The following is an 11,176-nucleotide window of genomic DNA, read 5'->3' on the forward strand; positions in this document are numbered from 1 at the left end:
GTATTAAACAAAATTTCAAGAATGTGGCACAAACCATGAGAAAGGGGTTTAGAAACTGTTAACTCCTACCTTAAGAGTGAGAAATTATACAGCTATCTTAAAATCTAGAAATATATAGGAAATCTTAAGGCATCAATCTCCTGTCTCATTGGTTAAAATGGAATGCTATTTACCATCTTTTTGTCACACTTAGACCTATTGTGTAATTTTTCACCCATTAAGATCAGACTATGTTTTATTGTACTTTGCATTTTTACATGAAAAATGTTTTCATTGCTATTCAGTAAGAGATGAAAAATTAATGCCATAGGAATCTTAAATATTTTCCCCCAAAATAAATGCCTTTCTATGCAAGGGAAACTGAACCCCTTTCCTTGTCTTAGACATGTTGTGACACAAACCTGCTCCAGCATGGGCTCCTCTCTCCACAAGTCCTGCCATGAGACTCTGCCACGAGTCCAGCACTGACTTTCAGCATGGTCAGTCCACTTTGAGCATTCACCTCTCTGGCATGGGGTCCTCCAGGGGCTGCAGTGGATATCTGCTCTGTCATGAAGCTCCATGGAGTGCAGGGGCATGGTTGTCTCACTATGGTCTTCACTGTGTCTTACAGGGGGACCTCTGCATCAGTGCCTGGAGCACCTCCTCCCTTCCCTGACCCTGCTGTCTGCAGGGCTGTCTCTCTCACATATTGTCACTCCTTCCTCTGGCTGCAATTGCTGCTTCTTTCACAGCAGTTTTTTCCTCTGTTCTTAAATGTGTTACCACCATTGCTGATGGGCTCACCTTGGCCAGTGGCAGATCCATCCTGGAGCAGCTGCCACTGGCTCTGTTGGGCATGGGGAAAGATTCTGGCAGCTTCTCACAGAAGCCATTCCTGTAGCCCCCCCCACTACCAAACCCCAAATCCTTGGACACAGCCCCAGTACCCCTGCCATATATACTGATACCACAGAGGCTTTTTTCCTTTTATTAAAATATAGACATTCCACTCAGTCTTTATGATTTGATACATGGTTCACATGGAGACAAAGACAAATATGAGGCACACCTGTTTAAGCATGTGCACTTGCAGTATATGGGAGAACAATTCACTTAAAACATTTGACTCAATATGGCACAGCATTGGCCTTGTCACACTGAACTAATCAGAAGTTGCTCCTAAAAATAGTATTCATGATATATAAAACCAGCTTAAGACATCTCTTAGTAAACAGCTTCAAGGAAGGTAGTAAGCTGAGACAGATCTGAGGAAGAATCTTCATCCTGGCCCCAGCCAAAAGTCACTCAGCTGTCTTGATAATGCTCAGGATTAAGAATCAAAGGGCACTCAGCAGTTATTGGCTCTAGATAAGCCTGTCCTGAGTTGTCTTGGTGTGCTGTCTGCAATGGCTGGACTTTGCAATGCCTCCTAATTTTGAACCTCAGGTACAAGTGAAAAGTACAGCTGGTGGCTGTATCAGGCTCACACCTTGCCACAAGCACTTCAGCTGCAGGGAGAGGCTGTCCAGCCTCCACTCTTCCCTTTCCCAGGTATGTCTCCTTGCCCTGCAGAGGGCACAAACCCAATCTCAGTCTGGGCCAGTTTAGGGAGTTAATCTGCAGAAGCAGTGAAGTGCTCCTACTTCCCCACTCATCCAAACAGTGAAGAGAAGTTACAGATCCCCTCTAGAGCTGCACAGGAACCAGAGGGGCAGCAGAGCCACTGTGTTCAGTGTGAGATTTATTCAGCCATGTTACAGGATCTCATCTACTGTAACTACAGCAGTAACTCTCTGACTTTATGATGCAGACATTAGGTGGGAGTTCACTGAAATCAGCAAACTGTAAAGCAGATTTAGGAGTGTGACACCAGTTACTGCTTTCAAAGGACAGCCAGGGTGACATCAACTGAAAAATGGTGTGGTCTCTTCCACCAGCTACCACCTAAATTGCCTTCTCTTGAGAAGATTACAAGTGTCTTATGATAAATCCTTTTGGGAGACACTACATCTCATTACAAGGCAGCACCATCAGTCCTGTATGAATCAAGATTTTCACTGAACTGATTAGAAAACCTTTATTGCCTGGTAGGGCAATCAAGACAAGTACACATCCATTTTAAAAACAAACAAAAACAAACAACCTTTGTAATCTTATGACTGTAAACACTTGTTTTATAGAATGACTTTCATTCCCTCTATGAGTCGAAGCAGCTATTTCATCAAAGAGTCACTCATTTAGTCAGAAACGCAAACATTGGCATAGCCAGGAGAAAAAAAGAACCTTTAAATCAGAGTAACATAACTGCACCTCCTGCTACCTTTCCAACTGGGAGTGTAGCAGAAGCAGATTTCAGCCACTGCTCTCTGATATTGCAATGGGAACATCCAGTTGCTATGGAGCTCATAGTGTTACTTCATAAGAAGATTACAGTGATTACCCCAAACAAATAAGAGAACTAGAACTGAAGAATCTCCATTTTATTGTCAAATACAATGTTTTAAAAATCATGTGAATGTAACTGCAGGTAAAAGCAGGCTGGGTGGGACAGGGAGCGTCTCATCAAGTTATATTTGCAGGACCTGGCTTGAGAGCAGCCCAGAGTGCTCCAGCTCTGGTGTTGTGCCATCAGAGCAAACTTTCTGCAAGCTCCAGTTGTTGTTAAAGGAGGCACTTAAAAGCAGCTACAATAGTTTTGTTTTGCTTTAATCATTAATCAAAGACAAATAAAATGCAATGAAGGAAGGCAAATGCCCACACCATCACACAAATACAAGCAGGTATTTGAAATGCAGGCCAGGTTACCATGGCTAATTCTGGGAATGGAGGTGGGGAGAGGCAGGAAAGGAGCTCAGAAAGCAAAACTTTGCTCTCACTGGAGAATTGCATTAACAGCAGAGATTCCTGGGTTTTTACTTCACATAAGCAAAAAATATCATTGTCTGCAGAAGGTGGCCTGACATGTTACAGGATGGGACCAGGTTGTTTGAGCTGTGAGATCTCAGATGCACTTGTGCTGGAAAAATGCCTCAGACTACCTCCTCAAGCCTCCTTCAGTAGGCACTAATTCTCCTGTATCACTGCAGTCTGGCTTACTCAGCAATACACTGCTGCAAGTTTGTTTTATTTGCAAGGAGTACGTCAGCACTGAAGGCAAACCTCACTGGCAGTGCTGACAGTGCAGTCCTCTAAAAACCAAAGGATTTGACGAGGAAGGAGGGAGTCCAGGCTGCTCTCGCAGTCAGAGTCTTACTTTGAAAGTGTTGTTATAACCGTCAGTCCCGAAAACTGAAAGTGAGATCTAAAAGAAGGATTAGCAAGGGGAGAGAAAACAGGTTGTTTCGTTGATTGTTAGATTTGTAGATTACAGCTATTAGTAAAAATGACAGCATGTCATGGGGTACAGGCTCAAAGGCTATTAATGCACTATGAGTAACATGCTCTGAGGATATGAAAAGAGAAAAATCACAGTGTGAGATTTAAATCCTAGTTTCGGCTTTGAAAGCCACTGTTTCAAGAGGGAGAAGTCCAATACTCCCCATTCACATGCTAATTCACTTGTTTCAACAAACTGGTATTCTCCTTCACCTCTTCACATTAGCATAAAATGAGAAGCTTGAATCTGCATTTTTCAAAAGGCAACCAGATTTTAAAATTTCCAAAATGCAGCTACTCAGCAATGGTTCATACATGCTAAATGCCAGAGTATTGTAAACGCAATACTCATTTGCCTCCTGCATCCAGAATGTAATTTCCATTTTTATTTTAATCGCTAGTGATCCATTGTTCTGAGTTTCTTTAAATAAATGTCCCCCACTGCTGCCCACAGCTTCTGCAGAAACAATTTTGAATATTTTGCAGGCAAAAATAGCAGAACTGTTGAAATTCATGCCATTCCTCTCCAGAGTAGATGACTGATGAAATGCATATATCCAAGCCAGAAATAAATAGCAAATGAGATTATCCTTATATTGATTCCTCTGCAGTACATTCTGATTAACCAGCAAATCAAAGACTTTTTTTTCCAGCTGCTCCACCAAGATCACATTCTTCATTCTCTGCATGTGCAGCTTCTGATACATAAGTACTTCTTTAATTTATCTGATACCTGGAGGGTTTTCTGCTCTGCTATCAAAAACCCTAGGTCTTCTTCCTGTCAGTCTGAACTTTCAAAAGGCAGATTCTAATATTCTCTTTGTTCTTCTCAAGGGACTCCACCGTGAAAGTTGTTGCTCAGATCTTTTACAGACTATTTAAAAACCAGCAGTCTTGCTGAGAGCATTCTGATGGACTCAGTCCTTCTGAAGCTGTCAATGCAACCCCCAGGACAATCTCTCTGAGCCTGTGGGACACTTCTTATCAAAAGAAGATTTTTTTTTCAGAAATCAAAACCAGTGTGTTTATCCGATAGACTGATATAATCACAGACTATTCTGAGTTGGAAGGGACCCACAAGGATCATCGAGTCCAGCTCTTAAGTCAGTGGCCCACACAGGGGATTGAACCCACAACCTTGGCATTATTGCAACCAAGTTTTAACCAACTGAGCTGATCTCTGGGTAATGAATGGTTACTTCAAGGCGTCTGTTGCTGGTGTTACAATGAGCTGTCCAGCCTGAACTTCATGATGCTACTACCAAAACATCCAGAGCCAGTAGTCTAACCTGCCCTAATCATAATTTAAACCCCACAATGTTAATAATCACTATGACACCAGTCTAGGTGTCATGACTAAGAGCAATATTATGCCTTTACCTTTGTTCTGGTGGGAATGCACAGCAAATTTCCAAGCCACAGGCCAGATATGATGCAAGGCTTCCTTTTGTGATGGCACAGCTGTGATGCCAGGGCTGAGTTTTTCTTAGAAAGTTGTTTTCTGGATGCAAGAAAGAGTGTAAACCACGTGAAAGTAAGTTCAAAGGCAGAAGTGAAATTGTAGAGGCAGTAATGGTTAGCTGGAAGACACCCTCAGAAAGAACACAGAAACTCAGCAGACAGTACCTCGGCCAGATGAGGGATCTGGGTCCTCTCCCCTCCTGACCAACAGCTGCTTGCCTGCCCAGCAATAGCTGAAGCAGCCTGTATTCAAGTACTTATGTCACAGTTAACACCTGAGTAATACTTTGCTGTGTAGCATGTTAGTTGTACCTGGGTAATGTACGTCTTAGTTCATACAAGCAGTTGCTGTGTGGTTTTAACCCTTGGGGTCTTTTGGCACAGCAGAAGGTGCCCAAGGAAAAATGACCTTCTGGGAAAAGGTTGCAGCTGTGAGCAGTAGTCCTGGCTCTCTCCCTCTGCCCCACCTCATTTCTTCTTGCCACAAGGCCTGAAGTTACCAGATATCACCAGCTAAAATGGAGATGAATAATGTTCATCACTAGACAGTATTGCTGTCTAACAGAAAGGGTTGCTGTGATGTGAAGACCTTTTTTCCATGAATAAGTGGTATCAGCAGGCTCTCTCTAACCATATTTAAAGAGAGACTGAGCTAAGACATCAAATTCAGACAGCGCTTCTTTTACCAGAAGAAGGAAGGAATAGGCTCTAACCAGAGAGCACATTGAGCTTGGATTTTATGCATCCTGCTTCAAACCAGAATGATAAGGTGAAAACCAACAAGGTTGAAAGCAACTACCCTGTATGACTGAATGCTCTTGGATGGTAAATTGCAGCATGCCTTTAAAAGACTTCAACTCCTTGGCATCTTAGATTATGGGGTAGGGCAGTGGGATGTGTTACTTCTCTGCATGAAATAGAATTTTTCCTGTGTCTGGTACCAAGAAGAACAAATCCCTGGAACAGTCATGGCTGGTACTTCATACAATGGCAAGTAGAAAGGATGAAAAAAATATCACACAGTAGGCACATTCTCACTAATCAGTAGCAAAATTCTCTAAAAGCTTTAATTTAAAGGAAAAAATATGCAGTATATTGAGCTTATTGATGGACAACTCAAGGACTGCTCCTACATGAAGACTGGGGGAAATTTCACATTAAGCATCAGGAACAGTATTTCCACATACATTTGGCCAGTAGAGTTGCACCTTGTGGCCATATTGATACAGTACAGGGGTTTGCATTGAGGAGTTGGGAGCTCCATTGTGCACACTTTGGACCAGCACTAGGCTGGTCTCAAGGGCTGGCCTAGCCTGATGGTAGCTGAGGAGTGTTAGGTGCACTCCTGGAGCTTCCCACAGTAGACATCCCACTGGTGTGCTCAGAGATCAGCACCCCGGGAAGCCCAAGGTATCATTAAAAATACGATTAGGAGATTTGCTTCACACATGCTAATCCAATTTAAAATGTTACTGTAGACACATCCAGACTAATAAGGTGTAAAAATGCATCCCTGAGGAGTTGTTTGCTTTGTGCCAGGCAGGGAATGGACTTCAATACAAGCTGGAGAACCAGTCCCAGGTCCTGGCACTGCATCTCCACATGGAGAACAAGGTTCAAGAGCTGCATGTGTATATAGACAGTTTCACATGCCATTAACTGTCTTATATTGGCAGGCTTGAAAGTCATAGCAAAAGGTGATATAGAAGTTTATTGCAACACACAGGTGTACTGTACAGTAAAGGAGATGGAGTGCCCCTCTGGCAGGACTAACACAGGAGGATCTGAGCAAGAACTGAAACTTCTGCCCATCGCTTGCTTTGATTTACGTTTTAACTTTACAGGGGTAGTTAGAAGGTAAATAAGTTTTGATTCTCACTGTTTATGTTATTGTTATTGGTGACAGCAACACTGAGTCCTACTAAATCTTTTTGGGACCATAAGTAAAATGATGGAAGGCATAGAGATACTCTATAAAAATTGTTCTTTCAAATCAGTACCCAGGAGGGGACGCACCACGCATTATTCGTTGCCAAATAAATCACAGAACCCCCCAGCCTTCCAGCTGTGTGACCACTGAGAGGGTGACAACCAGGATCGTATATCACTATTTGCAGACATTCCTCAAAGCAGCTGAAATGAAACGTCCTCCAAAACTAAAGTCGACAAAACTAATTTATTAACTATAACCAAAGGCAAAGAAATTGAGCGTTGCATGCTAATAATAAATTGTAAGCATACCCCTGAAGGCAGGAAACTGCAATGAAAGTACAGTACACACAGAACTAGACTGTGCGTCAAAGAATTCCTTGTCTTTCGTGGGAAAAGCTCTCCGCTATCCCACAGCGCCTGTGGAGAAAGGTCAGAAGGCGGTGAGCTGTTTAAGTGTGCCATCTAGTGACTGAGGACCGCCCATGGCCAAGGCACAACTCACAGCGCCTACATGTTAGAATACCTCGCGTTTGTGTTTCAGAACAACTGTGGGTTGCTGCAGTTGCTGGAAATCTGGTTACTGGAGAGGTGAGAGGGAGTGGGTTCAGCCTCCAGAGACGATTAATCCTTAGAGTCACTGAGCATTCAACAGTGATAATGCCTTACCCTGTGGATGCCACAGTCAATTACTCATCTGTGAAGAAATGTGGAGACAGGAGGGAGAGGGTGTGGAGGTGTAACACGCAATTATTTTATCATATTCCCTTTTTTTTTGTTCTTTTTTAAAGCAGAGTGGGAAATTATCTCAAATACAGTGATTGTGACTTCATGAGCAGAATGAAATTCCTTCTCTGGGTATAATACTAAAGCCCCTGGAGAGACTGTAAAGTAAAAATAAATTATTTCCCATCATAGCAAAAGAGAGAAGTTTGTGTTTGTTCCATCCCAGCGATGCTGTGCTGAAACCTTGGAGAGGCTGAAGCTGCTGAGGAATTCCAGCTGCAATTCTTGGTGACTGACACACTTTCACTGATGCTGCTCTGGAGCTCCCCTTCCCTTGCTCTGCTGGCCACTTCTGCACAGGCAAGTTGAAAAGCTAAATATGTTATCTGCAAAAAATAATCAAGTTGATTTAGTTCTTACTGATGTATAGAACCTCCAAATTCTGGACCAAACAACATTGTCTTAGGGACATGCACAATGCATATTTTACACAGCAGGGGAAAAAAAGGCATTTTGCTCCTGGAGAGCATCATGGGGAATGCTTTACTTATTTTCCACAAGAAAGAGGTTATTTTTCTGATAATTATTTTCACAATTAAAAAAAAGCACATCTGTCATAATACCTTATTTGCTGTGTTGTAGAAGCAAGATGGGCATTGATTCTCTAAAAAAAAATATTATTTGAAAGACAGGACAGTGTAGAATAGAGATCCAGGTGGTGTTCCACCTGCAATATAGGAAAACCAGAGACACAAGGGACAGAGGAAACACCACATTGCACAAACTTGCCATTTTCAAACCTTGCCAATAGCTGGAAAATACAGAGATCCCTTCAAGTGGCTCAGAGATAGGCATAGCTGTTGCACATTGCCAGGAATCAGCCTGCAGCTTCCCGGGAATGCCAGACAGACAGAAAACGTGGTGTGTCAAATATTACCAATTGTCTCTCACTGCAGTTTTTTTAGTGTGACACAATTGCAGGGGTTCTTCACTCAGCTTCAGGTGTCAGAAGAATATAATCAGAAGATAAGAACATTTAAATGTCATTAATCACACGATTTTAAAGAAAACCCAAACAATCACACTTGTCCCACCTCTCCTCAGGAGAGGGTTTCAGCAGAGGTGGCTTACTCATGTGGAGGGAAAGCAGCAGCAAGTCTTGTCTCAGCTACAACTGTTTACAGAGAGGATTTGCTGTAGTGTCAGGGAAATCTGTTTAGACTGTTGGTGGAAATCCAGCTTGAGGATGGGATAAGGTCAGTAATATTAGCCAAATCCTATTAAACTAATAAAGGATTCAGATTACTTCCTCAAAGAAAACCATTCCAAGGGTGGGTTTAAGTCTAGAAAATTAAGAATGATAAATCCAGTCAAATCCTTTTAATCTTTCTCCATTTGCCAGCATTCTTTTCCTTCACAGAGAGACAAGCTAAAAACGATGATGGGGTGGTAGCACAAAAATAGCATTGTCTCTTCTTTAACGTTACAAAAGCAGTTCGAAATCCCATTGCAATCATTAAAGGAAAAAATTTAATTCATTCATTTGCAAGGGGTTTGTGAAGGTGGTTTTATTGAAGAAGTTGTAGCTGAGGGCACCACATGGCAGAAGTCAGGCTCGCCTGAGAGATGGTTTCTTGTGCCACCTGGCTGCTGCTTTGTAACGTGACTGTGGGCTGTTCAGGAGCTGCAGGACCTGAACAAAACACACACCTGCCTCTTGTTCCATTCCAAGGGATTTTGTCTGCTGGGTCAACACTTAAAAACAGGGCAATGTGTATTAAAAGCAAAGAATCGCCTTATAACCCTGATGGTGATTTGGAAATATCAGCGTAAAAATTCTAGTCAAATAATTTTTGTGTTGGATCAGATGTAAGTAACTACCCAAAACTTTCAGTTGACATGCTTAACTTAGTGTACGTAGGTTACTTCATATGACTGTGATATCAGCTCTACATGTAGCTCAGTTAAATTTGCACAAGTGATTAAAAATAGAGAAATAATAGGAGGGAATTTTTGTGTGCATGCATGGAGAAACACCAAGAGTTAATAAATTTAAAATTATTTTTAAATTTTAATTATTTTAAAATAATTTTTTCCCAGTACTGCTGGGTAATTTACATTTGACATCCACAATTTGCAGGTAAAAAACTAACATTTAGCTCATTACTATTTTTAAGAGACCACTATCAGCTTCCAGAAGCTGGCTGATTTTCTGACACACATACTGAGAGCAAAGAGCATTGTAACCTCACAGCTACTTACCTGAGAACTCAGAGCTGCCTTGGGTCCTCAGCAGGCAGCATCTCACAAGAGGACTTGGTCAAACATCTCCCATTTCAGTGGGTTCTTCTCTCCAGGCAATCTGGGCAGGAGACCTTTGGGCCTCCAATAAGAGAATTTCAAAGGGAGGAAGGAGCATGAAAGAAGTTGCCCAGTAGAAGGTAGTGTGTAACCAAAAGGATAAGAGAAGAAGAAAGAAACCATTGGTTGAGGTTAATCTCCTTAACGTTATCCACAGGCAGGCAACAGGCAGGACTTGGTCTGGCAGATGACCTAACAGCTTTGGTCCTCCTTTCTTATGCAGTGTGGGCTCTTCAGCAACTCCCAAGGCAGCTGGTGCTGCAGAAGAACTTACCCCCAAGTTTCCAGGTGTGTCTTTTGTAACACAAGAGCTGCTCAGTAAGAACCAGAGGGAAATGACCAGTGTATTTGTTGTGAAATAAGGATTACTTGACCAGACCTTGAAATCTGATCTTTTTCAGAAGTAAAAGATAAGGTACATAGGAAAAATAAATAGCTTCACAAAAATAAGCAACCATCAAAATAATGAATTTGAATGTATTAGCCCCTCTCTCCCCCTTGCTCATGCTCTTTTTTTCCACATTGCACGTGAACAGTGAGGTGGGATGCTCCATACCAGAGAGGGAAAAGAAGATGCTCTCACAGCTCTAGGGGTCTGGCTTAAGAGACACTGTCTATTACCAGAGCAATCAGTTCAGGTGTGAACAGAAGCTGCAGCAGCTGAAGTCATAACAAAAATAAGCAGGTGAGCAGAAACAGCAATAGAAAAAGGGACATGAGACTTGTAGCCCAGAATTTCACAAGCAATAGTAACTCATAAGCAATGAGCTATAAAAAGCAAAACTGAGCAAGAAAGGAGACATCGCCAGCTTGAATAAAAAAGGAAAATCTCTCCCACCTCTGTGTAGCATTTCTGGCAGTGTGAATGTTACTTTATGGGCATAGACACAAATCACAAACACTTCCTCTGTGAAAGAAGAAGAGCAAGCTGTGTTTACATTCATTCAAAAATGCACTGAAAGGAGAAAGCTACAAATAATTATAGTACTGGAAGTGTTCAAAACAGGTTACCTAAGTCAAAGATACTAATCCAGTAAGAGAATTCCCGAGTGCTGACTCACATGTACACACAATTCCTATCTCAGTGCAAACAGTTGCAATAGATATCTGTGGACATGTGAGAAGACAGAACTGCCCTGAAAGAACCACGTGTCTGTCCTAGGGCTTCATGAGGCAGCCTTTCTGCCTAAGAGATGCTACTTGGCAAAGCTGTCGTAGATTTAAAGCTTCCCTACCCTGGCTGGCTTCGTTTTGTGGGAGACTGCTTGGAGGTCTTAGAGGTTTGAAGGCAACGCTGTGACAAAAGGCAAAGAAAAGTCCCACGTGCCAGTTGTGGGCAAGC

The sequence above is a fragment of the Pithys albifrons genome, chromosome 1 (genome assembly GCF_047495875.1).
Source record: "Pithys albifrons albifrons isolate INPA30051 chromosome 1, PitAlb_v1, whole genome shotgun sequence".
Lineage (NCBI taxonomy): Eukaryota > Metazoa > Chordata > Aves > Passeriformes > Thamnophilidae > Pithys > Pithys albifrons.